At 38.2% G+C, this 11,167-nt stretch overlaps 1 pseudogene; it reads left to right on the forward strand.

Moving 5' to 3' along the window:
* The first annotated feature begins 1,239 nt into the window (after positions 1-1,239).
* On the forward strand, positions 1,240-9,438 carry LOC122347921 (annotated as a pseudogene).
* Positions 9,439-11,167: the final 1,729 nt, after the last annotated feature.

The raw sequence follows: 11,167 nt of genomic DNA on the forward strand, positions 1-11,167 counted from the left end.
AAGTGATCACACCACTCGTAAAACCCTCATTAACTTAGGCTATTAGCAGAGCCCTGCAAATCAGGGCAAGGCAATCAAACCACTTTAGTCTCCTCTTCACTATCCTGATGGAAGAATAAGAAATGTCTCTGTGCTTGTAAAAAGATAGACATGCTTGAAGGACGGAACAATATAAAGGCATTTTTTTGGTTATGTATAATTAGATCTGATTTTGGTGCCTCCAAGCTGGAGCCTATTTTGAAAAGTTTCTTCCTTGTTTCCTCTTCCTCCTAACTGACATTTCAATAGCGCTGGGAATTCCACCAGTCGCTCATTACTGAAGTCAGATCAGGGTCTCCTCGTTAAAATCCATAAAGGCGTATCGCGCTTTGCTTCATGAGGCTGTGTTAAGTGTCTCCTCCCTGGCTCTGTCTGGATAGATGCAGCCAGTAAAAATCGATGTTTAAAGCAACCAATACATTGCAGTGGCCCTGTGGTCATTCGGTCGTTAAATTCTCATCGTGCTTGAATGATCTTTCTGTGTTTGAACCAGCATCTAAGGGGCAGTGCTGTGGGCAAGCAACTTTAACTCGGTTCGCTTCAATTAGGTAAGAAGCGGTCAGTGGCAGCGAGTAGGTACTGTTAATTGCGACTCATGGGAGTTGAAGGCTCTCTTTGTCGACGGTATTCATGTGGCTTAACTTCCTCCCTGAACACCAACTGACATTTCGCATTTACCACCAGCTTGTGGGCAGTGCCAATTCATTTCCCAGTGTGATGTAGTGCGACCCCCGGTTGTCGAAAGCGTCGTTCTCTAAAGGTGTGGGAAGTTCGCTTTGAATGAAATGGCCACACGTGCTGATATGATTACCTAAACTCTCTCTTTCCCGCTCCTTTTTTTTTTTGAGACGTCAATCATAACGGCACATCCTGCAGAAGATTGCTAATACATTTTCAACATGTCAGTCTCCTTTTAACCCTGCACCAAAAAGATCGTCATTCTTTCAGATGCGCTCCTTCAAAAGCTGTCACTAAACATTCTTCTCTATTAAAACCTCACTTGAACTGCCGTCCAGCTTTTTTGTGCCATGAATATGGCCATGCGGTTTTGTGCGAGAGGCAAGTGGATTGCATTCGAACAAAAGCTTGATTAAAGAAACTGAATACAGAAGAGTTTTGTATTATAAATGAAGATATAATTATATGCGCATTAGATTACAGGGTTCAGTCGTTAATTAGAAGGTGTAAGGCTGTTGGGGGATGGTGCAGAGAATGATGCTGCAGAGCGAAAGAATTAAAAGCTCCTCGCTGTCTTTGGCCTCCTCCGTTTCTTGCACGGCATCAATTATCTGCGCTGTCAGCCTCTTAGATGCTGCTTCAAAGGGGAGGTATTTCAAGGTGACACCACAGCAGAGGGGGTCGGAACGGGACGGGGAGAGCTGGCGAGGGTTTTTGAAAATCTTTTGATCCTCTTCACCTCCTGGAAAAAAGTATTAGAGCCGAGGAGAGGAGGAGTTTAAAGCTGTCAGGGGAGCATTTGACTGGAGTCCACGGTGTCTGTCTTTTTAAAAAGCTTGTTCCCTCACTCTAAAGGGCAGAGTTGCAGTTCTCAAACTTTTTCAGGTTGCACCTTGATCATCGCCAAAACAAACGTTTTAGTTCACCCAAAACCTCACATTTGGGGAAAGCGTTCAACCATTTCAGAGCAATCACATGGGCTACATTAGTGCAGAAGTTACACTTAGTTTATAGCCTTTTAATTTAATAATTACAGTTAATATCATGGTTTCTAAATGTTTGTGTATCTTTCTAGGAGTATTTATTTATACATTTTTTAAATTATTTTTAGTTGTACTTTATTTTGGTATGTGAACTTACATGTAGTTACATGTACATTTACTTACTGTGTACCTACCTGAGAAATACCAGGAATATAGGTTAGGTTTGGGGTAGGTTCAAGGGTTAAGTACCTAGCTATTAATTCTTACTATATTTTTAAGATTACCAACTATTAAAAAAAAAAAAATACTGTAACAACATTGTGATTTTTATTTTTTTATTTTACAATTATTTATAGGAAAACAATGCAGAATTCTGAGTCTTCAGTCTCACATAGACCTAGTGCTGAAACTATTATTGTTATAATTAAAGTAAACAGCCTTTTTCCCAAAGGTTTTGAAGAATAGAAAGCTCATTATAATTTATTTGATCCTTCCTAAGGTAAATGTCTTTCAAAAAAAACTTTACATTTTCATGTAACTTAAATAATAAAAATAAAATAAATGAATATATAAATTAAATAAAATATACAGCTGCTTTTTAGGAGTATTTCCTTTTTTTCTTTTTGATCATTGATCAATTATCATTTCTATCCTTGCTTTAAATTTAAACCATAATTTAATCTGATCTAATGTAATTTAAAGATATATAATATAATATAATATAATATAATACTTCTAATAAAGTTATAATAGAAGAAGTTTTAATAGAAAATAATTTACAGAAAAGCTTCAACTGAATGATTGTTGCAGAGACATAATCAGTGCACATAGCTGACTCTTTTGTATAAAGTTGCACCTGACGCTGATGGCCTGGATACATTTGCGTCCCGTTAAAACAGTACTACTAATCCCAAGATCCTCGGTAGAGGTCCGCGATTTCCGGAGTAGTATCGCCAGTGGGAAGGTGCGCGCAGGGGACCTGTTGGAAATGACGCGAGCTGAAATCCTGTTTGAGAAAAAGAACTCACAACAAACAACCCGGGGTCTAAGGCAGAGCGCACCGAGCCAGCGGTAAACAGGGTGTGTGTAAACTACAAACAACATAGTCATTGGCGAATCTAGAGGTGTTTAGCTGGTTAGCACGTTAGCTCGCTCCACACCTGCTAGGCGGCTCATTTGGGCTGCTTGATTTTCACGCAGCTTATGCTCGTTTATTAAACCCAGAAAACAATCTATTCCTCTCAAACAGCACACGCCATAAGGAATTATTGTTTAGATGACATGTTTCAGAGTTGTCGCTATGTGTATAATAACGACCTGTCAAGTGGATCAGTAGTTTCGCTGGAGAGACATTAGCTGGCTAATTAGCTGATTAATCTGCCCACTGACCCACATTCTCTTCAGCCGCTATGAATAACTAACCCGCGTTTAACTATTTAGGCGGTATTAAATATTAATCTGAGTTTAAGTTGGGTAATTAGTAGTCCTGAGTAAATAGTGTCTTGTTCATGCATTAGCCGTTTAGTGTGTTTATCGTTTAGTGCCGAGAAGTGTTTAATAAACGGCAATTAAAATAACTTGATTGTCTATTATTCGCTTGAAATTGTAACTGCCATTATTAATTATGATTAATACAATTTGCGTAAATGTTTATGCCATTGTTTGAAGCAACGTCGTGTCATATTTTTTATATGAGAATAAATAAGATGAAAAGCTGTCAACTTTTCATTGGACTGGTTTCTTCTTTAAATTACATGAAAAAGGAAAACGTATGCTAAACTAAAACTTTAATTAAAACAATGGAAAAACCATTAGAGGATAACCTTTAGGAAAAAAAAAAAAAACCTTAAGCATTCAGAATAACATGAGTGGACTTTTGAATGATTACGTAATTGTGGCATCCATAATTGTAATTGTGATTTTGAAATTAGATTAATTGCACAGCCCTAATTAAAATGTAAAAAAAAAAAAAAAGAAAAAAACTGGATCCTATTGCAAAATGGAAAAAATCGCATATAGTACATCTTGTATAGTTAAAAGTAAAAAACCTTTATATTCGAAGGCATTATAAGTATATTTAAGATTCTAGAGTTGTTGATATACATAATTGTGAAGTGAGATGATTTTGCTGATAGTTTGTTAATATTGATGTGGTTTCTCTCAGGTAATGCTCAATGGAGCGCTCATGAGTGCCGTGGCGCGTGCACCGGCTGCGACAGGTGAAAGCGGGTGTCGAGCGTAGACTTCCGCTCGGGCACGACTCTGGAGCAGCTGTCCGCTCAGGTGCAGGAGCTGGTGCAGCTGGAACAGGAGAGTTCGGAGACCAGACCGCACTCGAGGTGCACACGACCAGACTTCATCTTTAATATGCTGGGTGAGGATTACATGGTGAACACATAAACATACACATAAACCTGGAGTGTTTACCACTTTTTTTGTTTATTCCCGTCCTCTAAATCACTGCTGTAGCTGTCTGGTTTAAAATCAGCTAAATAAAACCACCATGTTATACATTTAAGCATAGTGTGCTTCAGGACAAGGGGTATTTTTCAGACATTTTCAAATATTTATACAGATTGTGTCAAAGCAACGAAGCCCACTGACACCAAGAAGATAACTATAAAGATGACAATATTAGCTTTCACACCAGTAAACAATATTGTCGGTTTATTTTCAATGCATACTAAGCTTATTGCTTTAAATCCCAGAGATTTTTATAAAAGGGCGATTCTGATTGGGTGTCAGTGTTTTAGAACCAAAAAAAAGCGTTCTGAAAGTGATTCCAGCGATATTATTTCTCTGTGCCTTTATTGTTCTAGCTGTGGTGTGGTCTTTGCTTTAATATAGAAAATTATTTTATTGTGTATATATTGTATATTTATTGTCTTTGGTGTGAATGAGTCTTAAAACTGGAAAATAGTGTGTAGATAATGCCAGAAATACTTAATTTTTCAATGAAAGTCAATGAATCATTGATTCATCTTTTTATCTATCTATCTATCTATCTATCTATCTATCTATCTATCTATCTATCTATCTGTATATAATGTTAATAGTGTTTGTTTTCTTAGATAAATTACTTTCAGGATGTTAGGATGTTCATAAGTATGAAGTGTATAAAACAAATGTGAAAGACTGAATATGTAATTTGGGGGAAGCTGTAAAAAAAATTATCTTTTAAAGACGTTTTGATTATAATGATGAGCTTTGTTTATCCAGGCCTCTGACTCAAGTGAAGCTGTTTGTCCAGCAGATGTCTCTAGTTCCCCTTATTTTAATTTCCCCTTACATATCCCACCAGATCTCCCCCAACATCCTTTTCTAATCACTTGCTCTGCCCTGTCACAGTGCAAACACACGAAATGTCTTATTTTTGGCCCTTTTTGTGTGACGCAAGTGAGGAGAGGCATGATTTGTAGAGCGGCATTGTTAGATTAAAACATCACTGGAACTGCTTCATAATCCTGTCAAATGCTGGATTAGGTGACAGTTTCTCTTTTTCTCTATTATTCTGTTTTTTTTTTACCTTCCACTCTCCTCTGTAGAAAAAGTTTCAGCCTCTAGCTGTCTTCTGGTATTCTTTCGCATGTTGTATTGTTACTAAATGAATCTTCCAGCATCTGGGTTTACTTTTTGGACCTTTGTTTACTGACGTGGTTGGATGATTTTTTCCACCACCCTGCCATTGTAACTTTTATATTTCTTTTTGTCTGCCTCTTGTTGCTTTCATTTCCCCTTTTTCACTTGGCTTTAACCCTTGATGTTCAGCGAAAGCCTACTTATTTTCTTGCTCGTTGTTTCCGTCTCTCGCTCTCTAAAAATATTCAGACATTTTCAAAGCAACATCCATCACAGACCTACTGAGAGTGATGGGTAGACAGCTTTTTATTTTATGCTAGGCAGCGTGCTCTTAGCATTCATTTGGGAATATTCTGTCTTGTTATATATGAATAAAAAAAGATTTATCTACTTTTGATGACCCTTGCCTGTCCATCAGGATTTAGGTGTTAATTCATTTCAGAAGACCCGAATAGATTTATGTAAAACAAGTGCCTTGATTTAAATTGCCATTGATGTTTGCTTCCTTCAGCAATCATCGTGATTTCTATTTTCACACAAACATTAACGCCACCATCTGCATGCCTGCCTCCAGACTCCTCTAAACCTGCAACATATTTCTCCCAGAGGAACTAATTAAATTGGAACTGTGTTAAAAATGTGAAGGGCAAAAGGGATCATTGTTATTGTGGAAAAACAAAAAGCACTCAACTTGGTTGTCCTGAAGTGAAGGTCACTGTGACCCCGCTACATACACCAATTTTCAAATTGCGAAGACATGCGTTTTTTTTATATTTATTTTGTTTCTTTTTGTGTAGTCATGTTGGCTTTCACTAACTTTAAAAAAAATATATATCTTAAAGGTATCCCTTTTTAATGTTAATCCCTTTTAAAGGGATAGCTCTTTATTTACTAACATTTCACTTTTTTTCCATTTAGCCATAGAGTATAGAGGGGTCCAATTAATCAAAAAATATATGCATCTATGTCCTGTATGCTTTAGACAGACAGATTATGTTGCGTTATTATAACTGCATCATGTCATTTAAATCATATCATTGTACTTATTTCACTTCAGTGTCTCAAACGTCCTGTAGAGGTGAATGAGTTTAAAGTCATGTAGGCCTATGTGTAAATCAGGCTTTGACAGCGGTGCATGTCGGCCACTGATATATGACTTGTAAGCGTGTATGCTAACCAGCTACCCATTGGCATCTGTCATGAAGTGATGTTTCTTATTGAAGGCATTATTTTGTTTTGTTTTTGTTTTCAAGTGGTCAATAATGGTGACCATATGAGGAGTGATGAGTGAAATGCACCTGATGCTAATGGCTTTTGCCTTAGGACCAATAAACATAATGAATTAATTTGCATAAACTGGTAATTAGTGAAGACATTGCTGCTTGTATTAGACAACGTGATTTTTAACACTCCCAGCAAGACAACAGTTCTTTTACTTATTTCCCTAGTGAATCATTGTCTTGCGATTATGGGTCATAAAAAGCACTATTAAGTATGGCAGCTTATGCTTACTGTATTCTGTAATTGTCAAAGGATTCTTTTAATTACAGTGGATTGAAATGAAATAAAATGTGGTAAATAATTCTAAAGATATTGGTTGTGTTGACCAATTTCTGCCTTCATAAAATATTGAAAGGCAAGACATTCATTTTTTTCATTAAAAATGAATTAAAATTTAAAGATCTAAGTTACATCTGAAAAAAGAGCAACAGCTTCAATTGCAAAACAGAATTGAGTGAGACTATTAATTTATATCTTTTACTTTGAATCAGCTGCAATTATCTGACTTGGTCTGAGAAGAGGTTTGAGGAGATATGTCAGTCGTCTTAGGAGAAGCTTTCTCTTTCTCTCCTTCTTTTTATCTGATTTTATTCATTACTCACTTCAGAAATATATATATATATATATATATATATATATATATATATATATATATATATATATATATATATATATATAACTATAATATATATATATATATATGTATATAATGCAAATGATCTCCCCATGTTTGCTCTGAAGGCATATATTCTTATAGATTTAAAAGTATTCTAGACAGCAGTAATTTTCTTTAAATTTGGTTCTGCATTCCTAATCAGTTGTGTGCCATAGGGCTGCACATTATAATATTTCTGCCCTTCATCTGACCTCCGGCCATTTGTAAAGACTCAAACAGGAAGTTTGACCAGGTGATACCTTTCCTCATTGGTAGAGGTAAAGATTATTCTTAGTGCACTTTACTTGGGAGCAAAACTGTAAGGAAGCATTTCTTTATATTTTTGCAGTTGGTATCAAAAAAAGAACCTACTAGACATAAACCAAAATCAAATGGACTGTTTTATTTTCAGAATTTCCCCAGCATTTTGAGCTTTTAAAGGATTGTATACTAAAAAAATTACTCTCCCTCAAGTTGTTCCAAGCATTAATGAGATTCTTCTGTAAAAGATGCTTTGAAGAATGTTGATAGTAATTTCCCTTCCATGAAAGTTGGAGGCAACTGTCAACTCTTTGGAAAGCAGCATTCTTCAAAAATATCTTTTTCTTATTAGACAGAAGTTATAAAGTCATACAGGTTTTGGAACAACATGAGGGTGAGTAATTAGGTGACAACATGTTTGGATTAATCTATCCCTTTAAATTGTTTAGAATAGTGATGATGGATTCTCAGTCCTTCCAGTCAATGTCTACCTGCTCTTCCATTTGTTATTGTAAAGTATGGTGAAGTGCACTTCTTTGTCATAAATATTCTTCATCTCCTACAGGCCTGGTGCAGAAGGTAGACAAGCGATTGCCAGTTGCCAATGAATACTGCTGCTATCAGGTGGAGCCAGGGAAGGAGTTCTTGACCTGAACCCAGAGGACCTAGGTGACTATGCCAAAGGTGTTGACTTTGATTTGGACTTTACTCTGCTGGTACCCGCTCTTAAACTGCATGACACGAAATCAGCCTGTAACTTTGGACATGCGGCACTCCCACCATGTCATTCATGGTTGAGCCTGCGCCTCTGTGACCTCTACAATGCTGACACGTTGGAGTATCTGCTGTCAAGATGAGAAAATATAGAAAATAAAGATCTGGAGGAGCTTGAGGATGAAGAAACTGAAGCAGTAATGCGAGGCTCAATTCCATCCCTGCAGCCTCCTCAGTCATTAGATGGATGTTATTTCTCTCCATTGCTGGTCGCCGATTGGTTCTGGAGTGTAGTTGGGACGGCGGTAGAAGAGTTGGGTGGAGAAATCCTCAAGAGGGATTCCTGTTCCTGATCGTGTGGAGGAGCGGAATGGTCCCCTAACAACACTAATTCTGACTGCAGGAACTGGGTGATGCACCATTATCCTCACGACTTGCTTCCAGTAGTGTAATGGATTTGTGGCTGTGCCAGCCGTCGCACAGAGCTGGCTCACGATCAATCATTTCTGGGATGGCAAAATAACAGAGGAGGAGGCCATCAGCGGGTTCCACTTAGTTTCTTTGCTGCCTCCATCTGCCAGCCCTTCAACCAGACCTGACACGTGAATGGAGACTTCGCCTTCTCCCGCAGTGAGGGTCCAGCTAAAGAAACGCGCGTGCTACCCAATGGCACAAACACTTCCAAGCAGCTAAAGCTGTACTGTCAAGAATAATTAGCTCGCCCGCACCCGACCAGCAGCTTATACCACCTCGTGTACCTTGATGTTTTGGGCCTTGTGATGCGCTTGCCTGCAACCTACTTAAGCTGTCCAGATCATGAGACTCCTCCGGCTGTTCCTTGGTCTACTTGATGATTTGGCTCACTGTATTCATGGGCAAACGCTGTCCTAATTACTTCCACTCCCCCAATGCAACATGCTTGGGCACCTTATACGGACAGCGCCGCCCTGTTAGTGGCAACGTAAACTCTGCACATTCTGCGCTCGATCCGCGCAGAGCGCTCAAGAGCTGCTTTGGAGCAGGCACAACAGGCATGCCAGCTCAAACGTGAGGCAGCGGTAGCTGCGAGCAATGGCCATGGGTTATCATCACCTACCCATGGATATGATGTAGATCCCCACAGGACGACCGGCTGGCACAGCGACTACAACAGCTAGTGACAGAAAACCCTGGCAAGTCTATTTCAGTCTTCCTCAACCTGATGATGTTACACGCCCGCATTTCGCATTGACTGACAAGTTCTACTGAATGGACTGAGCTGGTTTACACACTGCCCAGGGTACAGAAACCCTATATGACAGAACTTCCTAGAAGACCTAGTCAAGTCACTGTGCTACTGTATTACCAAATAGTAAAAGTGGAGTCTTCACAGAGGTTCTCTGTTTGGCTCAACAAAGGCTGACTACAATCAAAGTTGCTTGACACTCTTAAGGGATTGTATGAGTTTCACAGGTGTCACTATGTCAGGGAGAACAAAAGTAACAGGAAGGATAAATTTTAACTATGCGACTGTTATAAAATCGAGAAATTCAGTCCCATCTTAAGAAATCCCCATCGACAGACTGCACATCAAGTAGACTTGATTCAAGATGCTATTCTGTTCGAAGAGTTTTTTTTTTTTTTTAAAACTTGCTACTTTCCAATACTACTGAAAGGAAACTAGTATTTTTCTGCTGTGTTCCACAGTAAATCCCGAGGAGCAGTAGAACTGGAAAACTAATCTTAAGCCAAGGTACATTATGATGAAATCGAATGTAATTTTTTTTTCTTTTTTTTTTTTTTTTTCAGTGTATGTGTGGAGAAGTTTGGCTGACTATTGATCACATAATCTTCTCTTTCTTTAGTCTGTCAGTTACCTGCTTGCTCCTTTCTCAGGTACTTTTTCTTTTTAACTGGTGAGTCTTGAGCTGTTCTGCAATCCAAAAACAACAAAAGCAGAAAGTGAGAAAAAGATGAGGAATAACTTGTAAATCTAGGCCTTGTCCTTTATGTATAAGAAGGCTGTTGTACAGCCTGTAGAAACAGTCTTTTTGAAACAAATGTTGTTCGACTGGCTATTTTCTGTTTACTTTTTTTTTTTTTTTATATATATATATAGATTCTTATGTTAGATGCGGATGATGGTCCGTGATGTTTCAGAGACCGTTTTTTAGATTAGTTAGTCTGACAACACTAATTGATTCCAGATTTTGTATCGTTTTTGTTTCTGATTGAATTCTAATCTGCACATGAATAAGCAGTATATGTTAGTGTTATTCTAAGGGCTTTCTTTATCAATCATTGTTTCGTTATGTTTGGGAGGAAACAAATATGGAAGATACTTTGGAAAAGTGGGGATTTTGCAGTGATAAAGGTTAGCTGCCAGAACTATGTTCGAAACAATGAAAGACAGATCCAGAGTGGGCAAAAGGGTTTAGAGAAAGGATAGAAGGAATGTGTAAAGAGACAGGCAATGCATCCTATGTTTTTTGTGGTGTTTGTGAAAAGGGTCCTACAGTATCTCGTCGCTCTTGCAGATTTGCATTGGTAGCTGTGAGAGGAGGCAGAGATGGATGAAGAAAGTCAAACACAACGTCCACTGGATAGATTAGGCTGAACCAATGGGACTCCTGGGACTGTAGACATCTGCTTTCTCCCTCACTCATTTTTGCTTTTCTGTCGTCTTCTAAATCCCTTCCCACTCTTCATCGGCCTCCATCTCTGGCTGTTCTTGATCCATCTCTACCTCTTTGACTGTGCTCAAGGATTAAGAACAATGTTACACATGTATTCAGCATAAATACGTGTTAGCGCCCTGTGAGAGTTGGCAGACCATTCGTGTGTGCTGCTGACATAACAGCTGCATAAATACAGAGCAATCAGTAAGACTATTTGCCTTTGAATGACAACAAAATGGTGGGAATAGGCTTTTTCTAGTGGATTTCTTATTTCAATATGTGAGACAGGAGACATGCTACTGAAAAAGAGTTTGTGTGAG

The sequence above is a fragment of the Puntigrus tetrazona genome, chromosome 7 (genome assembly GCF_018831695.1).
Source record: "Puntigrus tetrazona isolate hp1 chromosome 7, ASM1883169v1, whole genome shotgun sequence".
In the NCBI taxonomy this organism is placed as follows: domain Eukaryota; kingdom Metazoa; phylum Chordata; class Actinopteri; order Cypriniformes; family Cyprinidae; genus Puntigrus; species Puntigrus tetrazona.